We start from the raw sequence: 11154 nt of genomic DNA, 5'->3' as shown, positions 1-11154 counted from the left end.
TCTGGACACATTTTGGGCACTCCTTGTTTCGGATTGGGAGTGATCAACTGCAGAGGACACATCTAGTGGTGAGGGGATCATTGCTCTGCCACTTCTGAGGTGGATCCTGCCCCTGTACTAATTTTCCAAGTTCGGCTGCGAGATGGAGGGTCGGGGGAGTCGGGGGAGTCGGGGTTGCGGGTTGACGATGACAGTGTAACCTTGTGTTCATCAGGTTATCTATGGCCAAGAGGCCCAAGAGGAACCCTTACTTTTGATTTTTCATTGGGAAGAGCCTTTCCTGTGACCACTGGCTATGGCAGTTGTGAAGTAGGAATGAAGCAAACTAGAGTTCAGATCCCAATGAACAGCCAATGTCTGTCAATGGCTGATGTGCCTGGCAAGTGCTTAGTGCCTGGAACACTGTGAGAGTTCTGTGCATTCCAGCAGATAATAACAACAACAATGATAATACGTAAGCCTGTGTCCATGGCTGAATTTTTCAAGCAAGCCTGAAGGCCAACAGCTCCAAGGGGAAAAGAATGGGCATAGGCCTGCTGGAGGTTTCAAGGTCAAAAGCACTTTAAGACAGATCTCAACTATGCAGTATGCATTACAAAAATGGGGCAGGTATTATAATACAATTTTAAGTATAAGTTCTGAAATGTGAGTTTAACTTTCATTTTTTTCAGTTTATATTATCTTCTATCACTTGACATTTTTTATTCAAGAGAAAAAGACAATAAACATAATTTGAAAAGCAAATCATAGAAAAGCCAGCTTCTATTCAGGGTTAAGTCTGCACCAGTCTATGGAGGCAGACTGTGGAGGAGTCTGTGGAGCAGAGTGACAGATTAACTGAAGAGAGAGGGCAGGGGGAGCAAAGAGGAGAAAAATTCAGCCTTGAAACCATGGTAACATCTGCTGGAGTGTGCACTGCGACTCAGCCAGCAATGGCTGCCAGTTGTATTTTCTACTAATTATCTCATCAGGTTCATTCTTCTATGCATTACTTGAGGAAAATCAGGAAGAGAAGCTGGCAGCCCTCTTCCCAGGACAGAGGTTCACAGACCTTGGCCCAGACTCACATACTGCCCCACCTAACCTGCTTCACAGCCAAAGAACTACAGTTTCTTTACTATTTGAGATCCCAGTGGAGCTTATTCTGCAGGGGAAAGCTTGAAGCAACAAAACACAGAGATCTAATTGATCCCATTCATAGATGGTCATTGCATAGGGAACTTTGGGCCCCAGACTCTGGGAACAAGGGCAGGAAAAGGTCATGTTTGGAAAATGAAGACAGGAAAAAAATCAGTACATAGTGGATGAGATCAGCCACCTATAAAAGTAACTACTTATCGTGGCAAATGGACATAGGTATTGATATTAAATATATTGCTGATAAGACTGATGTATCTCCGGGAGTCCAGTCAGTGGCCAGATAATTTTCTTTCTTTCTTTTTTTAAATTATACTTCAAGTTCTAGGGTACATGTGCACAACATCCTGGTTTGCTACATAGGTATACATGTGCCATGTTGGTTTGCTGAACCCATCAACTCATCATTTACATTAAGTATTTCTCCTAATGCTATCCCTCTCCCAGCCCCCCACGCCCCAATAGGCCCCAGTGTGTGATGTTCCCCGCCCCGTGTCCAAATGTTCTCATTGTTCAATGCCCACCTATGAGTGAGAACATGCGTGTTTGGTTTTCTGTCCTTGTAATAGTTTGCTGAGAATGATGGTTTCCAGCTGCATCCATGTCCCTGCAAAGGACACGAACTCATCCTTTTTTATGGCTGCATAGTATTCCATGGTGTATATGTGCCACATTTTCTTAATCCAGTCTATCATTGATGGACATTTGGGTTGGTTCCAAGTCTTTGCTATTGTGAATAGTACCACAATAAACATACGTGTGCATGTGTCTTTATATGCAGCATGATTTATAATCCTTTGGGTATATACCAATAATGGGATTGCTGGGTCAAATGGTATTTCTAGTTCTAGATCCTTGAGGGATCACCACGCTGTCTTCTACAATGGTCAAACTAATTTACACTCCCACCAACAGTGTAGAAGCCTTCCTATTTCTCCATATCTTCTCCAGCATCTGTTGTTTCCTGACTTTTTAATGATTGCAGTTCTAACTGACATGAGATGGTATCTCATTGTGGTTTTGATTTGCATTTCTCTGATGACCAGTGATGATGAACATTTTTTCATGTGTCTGTTGGCTGCATAGATGTATTCTTTAGAGAAGTGTCTGTTCATATCTTTTGCCCACTTTTTGATGGGGTTGTTTGTTTTTTCCTTGTAAATTTGGTTTGAGTTCTTTGTAGATTCTGGATATTAGCCCTTTGTCAGATGGGTAGATCGCAAAGATTTTCTCCCATTCTGTAGGTTGCATGTTCACTCTGGTGGTAGTTTCTTTTGCCATGCAGAAGCTCTTTAGTTTAAGTAGATCCCATTTGTCTATTTTGGCTTTTGTTGCCTTTGCTTTTGGTGTTTTAGTCATGAAGTCCTTGCCCATGCCTATGTCCTGAATGGTATTGCCTAGGTTTTCTTTTAGGGTTTTTATGGTTTTATGTCTAACATTTAAGTCTTTAATCCATCTTGAATTAATTTTTGTATAAGGTGTAAGGAAGGGATCCAGTTTCAGCTTTCTACATATGGCTAGCCAGTTTTCCCAGCACCATTTATTAAATAGAGAGTCCTTCCCCCATTTCTTGTTTTTGTCAGTTTTGTCAAGGATCAGATGGTTGTAGATGTGTGGTGTTTTTTCTGAGGCCTCTGTTCTGTTCCATTGGTCTATATCTCTGTATTGGTACCAGTACCATGCTGTTTTGGTTACTGTAGCCTTCTAGTATAGTTTGAAGTCAGGTAGCATGATGAGTGGCTAAATAACTTTCTAACCCACTTCATACTAGGTAATGAAGCTTTAAGTGACTGGGTTTTCTTTTTTTTTTTTCGGAGACGGAGTTTCACTCTGTTGCCCAGGCTGGAGTGCGGTGGCGCAATCTCGGCTCACTGCAAGCTCCGCCTCCCAGGTTCACACCATTCTCCTGTCTCAGCCTCCTGAGTATCTGGGACTACAGGCGCCCACCACCACGCCTGGCTAATTTTTTGTATTTTTAGTAGAGACGAGGTTTCACCGTGTTAACCAGGATGGTCTCAATCTCCTGACCTCGTGATCCGCCTGTCTTGGCCTCCCAAAGTGCTGGGATTACAGGTGTGAGCCACCATGCCCAGCCGTGACTGGGTTTTCAAAAAAGACTTCAGAGAAGAAGGCTCCATCTGTGTTTGTCCAGCATTATCTAAGCAAAAGAACTACAGTTTCGGGAAGACCTTACTATACCAGTATCTCATGAGGTGGATTTTGTTTTTTAGAGGCAGTGTTCACTTAAGACAGTGGAAAACAACCAACACAAATTGCACATGTACTGTGAGCCAGGAGCTTTCCCTTCATGATGTCTTTTAGTTTTCACAATAGCCTTATTTACAAAATATTACTATTGCCATCTTTTTTTTTTTTTTTTTTTTTTTTTTGAGACAGAATTTCGCCCTGTCACCCAGGATGGAGTGCAGTGGCACGATCTGGGCTCACTGCAACCTCCGCCTCCTAGATTCAAGCAATTCTCCTGCCTCTGCCTCCTGAGTAGCTGGGACTACAGGTGCCTGCCATGACGCCTGGCTAATTTTTGTATTTTTAGTAGAGACGAGGTTTCACCATGTTGACCAGGCTGGTCTCAAACTCCTGACCTCAAGTGATCTGCCTGCCTCGGACTCCCAAAGTTCTAGGATTACAGGCATGACCCACCCCACCCAGCTCTATTACCATCTTAAGGCTGAAGAAACAGGGTCAGAGAAGTTAAGAAATGTGCCTCAAGTTTCACAGCTAGCTAGGGTCTGTGGCAAGGTTGGGCTCCGAACTCGTCTGTCTCTCTTCCAAGTTGGTACCCTCTCCAAGATGCCATGCTGCTCCAGGCTTTGCCATCCCCTAAATGAAATCTGAAAACATCCAGTTCTCTTTTTTTCTGAGAGCATGTTCACCAAATCAGCTCTCCAGGGACCTTGAGGCATTTGGGGACACTCTGTGCAAGAGGCCCCAAGGTCAAGTTATACCCCCAACATAAGACATAAATAAGCCTTTTGCTTACGCATCAGTGTGTTATTATGAGTAACCTGGAATGTGCTCTCCTCTGCCTGCTGTGCTGGACCTTCCAGACTGCAGAAGCACAGAGGCAAGGAGAAGGAACATAGTGTGGGTGGGGGACAGTGGGCAGGGTACTGTAGGCAAGGAAGAGGGGAGCTGCTGGAGAAGAGGTCTTTTGCATCCTCAGCCTTGGGCACTGGTCTCCATGTTCAGTGGATTCTGCCTCCTAAACAACACTTCTCCCTGCCCCCCATAATTTTATGGTGAACAGTGAACATTTTGCTAGATTTGCTTTATCACATATTCACCCATCAATTTATCTTATTTTTGTTGCATTTCAAAACAAGTTATAGACATCAGCACACGCCATCCCTAAACCTTCAGTCATCATAATGTTGACTAGGAGTCACTAATTATCTCTGGCTTGTCGTCTGCCCTCCCCGCCACTGCCATAGCCTTCTGCATATTCTCTAGACCATCAGAACAGCCTCCACATTGATCCTTCTGCTGCCAGTTTCACCTTCTCTTCAAACTACCTTCTGCAGCATCTCAGAGGGAGCTCTTAGAAACACAGACCTGATACTGTGACTCTCCCAGTTAAGACCCTTCAGTGACTCCCCGTTGTCTGATAGGACACTGTCACACTTTTTAACCTGGAGGCCCAGGGGCCATTATACTGACATCTGCAGCCTCATTTCTTGCTAGTCTCCACTGGGCTCAACCATACCAAGTTACTATTTACAGGCCCTATCTTAAGACTCCATGCTGATCTCTCTGCCTGGAATGCTTTCCCTTATTTTTGATCTAGCTAATTCTTATTTACCTTTCAAGACTGAGCTCAGGGGATACCTCCTTCCTGGAAGCCTTTTCTGATCCTCTCCTTTTTCCCAGGCTGGGCTAGACGCTCCTCTGTGCTCCCAAAGTACCGTATGCTTATCCCCAATGATGTATAATTTCTATTATTTTAAATTTGTGAAGTTTTGTTTTATGGCCCATACTGTGGTCTATCTTGGTAAATGCGTCACGTGTACTTGAGAAGAATAGGTACTCTGCCATTGTTGAGTGGAAGATTTTATACATGTTAGTTGGATCCTTTTGGCCGATGGTGCCGTTGAATTCTTTCATATGCTTCGTAAATTTATTTTTGTTGTTGTTTTTAATTTATTCATTTGGCCTTTTTGCCTTTTTAAAAATTATTATTGTTATTATTTTGAGACAGAGTCTCGCTCTGTTGCCCAGGCTGAAGTGCAATGGTGCAATCTTGGCTCACTGCAACCTCTGCCTCCTGGGTTCAAGAGATTCTCCTTCCTTAACCTCCCCAGTAGCTGGGACTACAGGTGCGAACCACCATGCCTGGCTAATTTTTTGTATTTTTAGTAGAGAGGGGGTTTCGCCATGTTGCCTAGGCTAATCTCGAACTCCTGAGATCCGGCAATCCACCCGACTGGCCTCTCAAAGTGCTGGGATTACAGGTATAAGCCAATGAGCCTGGCCTAAAAAATTATTACTATTATTATTATTTTGAGACAGAGTCTGGCTCTGTCACCCAGGCTGGAGTGCAGTGGTGCCATCTCGGCTCACTGCAAGTTCCGCCTCCCGTGTTCACGTCATTCTCCTGCCTCAGCCTCCTGAGTAGCTGGGACTGCAGGCGCCTGCCACCACGCCTGGCTAATTTTTTATTTTTTGTAGTTTTTAGTAGAGATGTGGTTTCACCGTGTTAGCCAGAATGGTCTTGATCTCCTGACCTTGTGATCCACCCACCTCGGCCTCCCAAAGTGCTGGGATTACAGGTGTGAGCCACAGCGCCCGGCCTAAAAAATTATTTTTAATTGACACATAATAATTGCACATATTATGGGGTACAGTGTGTCATTTCTATACCTGCATACTATGTATAATGATCAAATCTGGTAATCAGCATATCTGTCCCCTCAAACATTTATCATTTCTTTGTGTTGAGAATATTCAGAATCTGCTCTTGTAGCTATTTGAAAATACACAATAAATTGTTGTTTATTGTAGTCACTCTATAATGCTATAGAACACTGGAACTTATTCTTCCTATCTAGCTGTACTTCAGTGTCTGTTAACCAAACTCTGCCTTGCTAAATTTCTGTCTACTTATTTCATTAGTTGGTAGTGGAGGGGTATTAAAATCCCCAAATGTAATTGTAGATTTGCCTATTTCTCCTTTCAGCGCTATCAGTTTTAACTTTAGATAATTGGAAGCTGTATTATTAAGGACACAAATGTTTAGGATTGCTGTGTCCTCTTGATGAATTGGTCATTTGATCATTTTGAAATCACTTTCTTGATCCCTGGTGATATTTGCTCTGAAATCTACTTTGATATTCACCTAGGCGTTCCAGATTTTTCTTTTTTTTTTTTGAGACTGTCTGACTTTGTTGCCCAGGCTGTAGTGCAGTGACAGAATCACAGCTTATTGCAACCTCTACCTCCTGGGCTATCCTCCCACCTCAGCCTCCTGAGTAACTGGGACTACAGGTGCCTGCCACTATGCCGGATTTTTTTTTTTTTTTTTTCATTTTTGGTAGAGATGGTGTTTCACCACATTGCCTAGGTTGGTTTCAAACTCTTGAGCTCAAGTGATCCACCTGCCCTGGCTTCCCAAATTGCTGGAATTACAGGCATGAGCCACTGCCACCCAGCCCCAGCTTTCTTTTGATTCATGTTAGCATGGTAAATATTTTTCTATCTTTTTACCTTTTTTTTTTTTTTTTTTTTTTTTTTTTTTTTTTTTGAGACAGAGTCTCGCTGTGTCGCCCAGGCTGGAGTGCAGTGGCCGGATCTCAGCTCACTGCAAGCTCCGCCTCCCAGGTTTACGCCATTCTCCTGCCTCAGCCTCCCGAGTAGCTGGGACTACAGGCGCCCGCCACCTCGCCCGGCTAGTTTTTTGTATTTTTTAGTAGAGACGGGGTTTCACTGGGTTAGCCAGGATGGTCTCGATCTGCTGACCTCGTGATCCGCCCGTCTCGGCCTCCCAAAGTGCTGGGATTACAGGCTTGAGCCACCGCGCCCGGCCTATCTTTTTACTTTTAACCTATTTGAGTCATTATACCAAAGTGAGGGCTTTTTTTTGTTTGTTTGTTTGTTTGTTTGTTTTTTTCTTTTAGAAGCAGAGTCTCACTCTGTCACCCAGGCTGGATGCAGTGGTGTGATCACAGCTCACTACAGCCTTGAACTCCTGCGATCAGGTGATCCTCTGGCCTCAGCATCTCAAGTAGGACTACAGGCATGCACCACTACACCTGGCTAATTTTTTAAACTCTTTTTGTAGAGATGGGGTCTCGCTGTGTTGTCCAGGCTGATCTCGAACTCCTGGGTTCAAATGATCCTCCCACCTTGGCCTCCCAAAGTGCTGGGATTATAGGCATAAGCCACTGTGCCCTGCCCTCTGTGTTTTTTCTACTTAATATGACAGTCTTTCTCTTTGGATTGGGACTGTTTAGATGCTTTGCATTTAATGTGATTATTGATATGGTTAGTTATCTACATGGTTTCTCTTTGTTCCATCTGTTCTTTGTTCCATTTTCCTCTTTCTTTGCCCTTTTTTAGGTTGAGTTGCCTTCCTTCCTTCCCCCTTTCTTTCCTTCCTTCCCCCTTTCTTTCCTTCCTTCCTTCCTCCCTCCCTCCCTCCCTCCCTCCCTCCCTTCTTTCTTTCTTTCTTTCTTTCTTTCTTTCTTTCTTTCTTTCTTTCTTTCTTTCTTTCTTTCTTTCTTTCTTTCTTTCTTTCTAATAAAGAGATGGGATCTTGCTCTATCGCCCAGGTTGGAATGCAGTTGTGAAATCATAGCTCACTGCAGCCTCAAACTCCTGGGCTCAAGGGATCCTCCCACCTCACCCTCCTGAGTAGCTGGGACTACAGGCACATGCCACCACCCCGTGCTAATTTTTAAATATTTTGTAGAGATGGGGTCTTTCTATGTTGCCCAGACTGGTCTCAAACTCCTGGCCTCAAGCAATCATCCCAACGTGGCCTCCCTAAGTGCTGGGATTACAAGTGTAGGCCACCATGCCTGGCCATGTATTTTTATGACTCATTTTTATCTCCATTGTTGGCTATTATCTATAACTTTTTGTTGTATTATTTTAGAGGTTGCTTTAGGGTTTATATTATAAATCTTTAACTTGGCCAGGTGCAGTGGCTCATGCCTGTAATCTCAGCCCTTTCAGAGGCTGAGGCAGGCAGATCACTTGAGGTCAGGAGTTCAAGACCAGCCTGGTCAACACAGTGAAACCCCGTCTCTACTAAAAATACAAAACATTAGCCGGGTGTGGTGATGCACGCCTGTAATCCCAGCTACTCAGGAGGCTGAGGTGGGAGAATCGCTGGAACCCAGGAGGCGGAGGTTGCAGTGAGCCAAGATCACACCATTGCACTCCAGCCTGGGAGACAGAGCAAGACTGCGTCTCAAAAATAAGTAAATAAATAAACGTTTAACTTTTCATATTATACATTCAAATGATATACCACTTCACCTATAGCATAGGAACCTTACAAAGGTATACTTCCATTTCCCTCCTCTGGCCTTTGTGTTATTGTTATTATGTATTTTACTTATCTATGTCATAAACCTCACAATATATTGTAATTATTTTTGCTTTAAATAGTCAATTATCTTTTTCATTTTAAACATTCTTATTTTCAAATAATTATAGATTAACAGGAAGTTATAAAATAGTTCAGAGAGGTTCTGGGTATCTTTCACCCAGTTCCCCCAAATGGTTACAACTTACATAACTATAGTGCAATATCAAAACCAGGAAATCGACACTGACATAATGTGTGTGTAAGGTTTTATATCATTTGATGCCCCGTGTAGGTCCATGGAACTACCATCAAGATACAAAACTGAGGCGGGAGAAAAGGGTCTGGAGGCAGGGAACCTAAGGTCAATTCACGCTGACTTCCCAGAACTGAATCAAAAGGAAAACCCCAACTTTCTACACCTAAGTAACAAAAGGACCAGAAGCTACTCCCTTTGCAACATGCCCCTTTGCTGCATGGCAGATGGAAAATTGAAAGTACCTCTAATTGGTTGCATTCTGCAACCAATCAGATGTTTGCATAGGAGTGTAACTTTGTAAGTTCACTTCAGCCTCTGATTGTTGCTTTCTACAACCAATTAGCCTGATTGCGGGCCAAGTCTTCCTTTGTGTAGGAGTGCAACTTTGTAACTTCACTTTAGCCTCTGATTGCGGACCACTACTTACTTCATTTGCATGGGGTGAACACCAAGTGGCCAATGGGAAATCTCTAGGGGTTATTTGGACCCCAGAAGATTCTGTAACTGGGCTCTTGAGCCCCTGTGCTTGGGGCCTGCTCCCACACTGTGGAGTGTCTTTTCATTTTCAATAAATCTCTGCTTTTGTTGCTTTATTCTTTTCTTGCTTTGTGTGTTTTGTCCAATTCTTTGTTTAAAATGCCAAGAACCTGGACACCCTCCACCAGTAACACAACCATCCCATCATCCTCATCTCTAAACCCTAGAAATAACTAATCTGTTCTCCATATTTATAATTTTGTCACTTTAAGAATGTTACATAAATGGAATTATGCAGTATGTTACCTTTTGAGATTGCCCTTTTTCACTCAGCATGGTTGCTTTGCGATCTATCCAAGTTGTGTCATGTATTAATATTTCATTCTGTAGTATTCCATGGTATGGATGTACCACACTTGTTTAGCCACTCACCTATTAAGGGACAGTTTGCTTATTTCCAGCTTTTGGCTATTGCAAATTAGAGTGCTGTGAACATTCATGTATAGGTTTTTGTGTGGACACAAACTTTTATTTTATGTATTTATTTTATTTTGAGATGGAGTCTTACTCCGTCGCCCAGGCTAGAGTGCAGTGGTGCAATCTCGGCTCACTGCAACCTCCACCTCCTAGGTTCAAGTGATTCTCCTACCTCAGCCTCCCGAGTAGCTGGGACTACAGGAACACACCACCATGCCTGGATAATTTTTGTATTTTTAGTAGAGATGGGGCCTCACCATGTTGGCCAAGCTGGTCTCCAACTCCTGACCTCAACTGATCCACAAGCCTTGGCCTCCCAAAGTGCTGGGCTTACAGGCATGAGCCACCGCACCCAGCCCATAAACTTTTATTTACTGGACTAATTAACCAGGAGTGCAATTGCTGGGTCAATTGGTACGTATATGTTTGGATTTTAAAGAAAATGCTAAATTATTTTCCAGAGTGGCTGTACCATTTTACATTTCCACCAGAATTATGTATGAGTGATCTATTTCTCTGCATTTTTTACCAGCATTTGGTATTGTCACTATTTTTTTTTTTTTTTTTTTTTGAGACGGAGTCTCGCTCTGTCGCCCAGGCTGGAGAGCAGTGGCATGATCTTGACTCACTGCAACCTCCACCTCCTGGGTTCAAGCAATTCTCATGCCTCAGCCTCCCGAGTAGCTGGGACTACAGGTGCAGGCCACCATGCCCAGCTAATTTTTGTATTTTTCGTAGAGACAGGGTTCCACCATGTCTTGATGGCCACGTGGCCAGGATGGTCTCGATCTCCTAACCTCGTGATCTGCCCCACTCAGCCTCCCAAAGTGCTGGGATTACAGGCATGAGCCACCACACCCGACTGGTATTGTCACTATTTTTATTTTTTGTTGTTCTAATAGGTGTGTAGTAGTATCTTATTGTGTTCTTAATTTGCATTTTCTAATGGCTAGATATGTTGAACATATTTTCATGTGTTTATTTTCCATCTGTAGATAACTTTGGTGAAATGTCCCTTCATGTTCTTTGCCCATTTTCGAATTGCATTTTAATAATCATTGTCTTGGGTGAGCATAGTGGCTCACGTCTTTAATGCCAGCACTTTGGGAGGCTGAGGCAGGTGGATCACTTGAGGTCAGGAATTCGAGACCAGCTTGAGCAACATAGTGGAACCCCCATCTCTACTTTTAAAATAAAAACAAAAAAATGCCGTTTAAGATCATTGTAGATTCACGTGCAGTTAGAAATTATGAGTCCA

Source organism: Macaca fascicularis, chromosome X (genome assembly GCF_037993035.2).
Source record: "Macaca fascicularis isolate 582-1 chromosome X, T2T-MFA8v1.1".
NCBI classification, from domain to species: domain Eukaryota; kingdom Metazoa; phylum Chordata; class Mammalia; order Primates; family Cercopithecidae; genus Macaca; species Macaca fascicularis.
Note: the sequence above shows the minus strand (reverse complement) of the source record.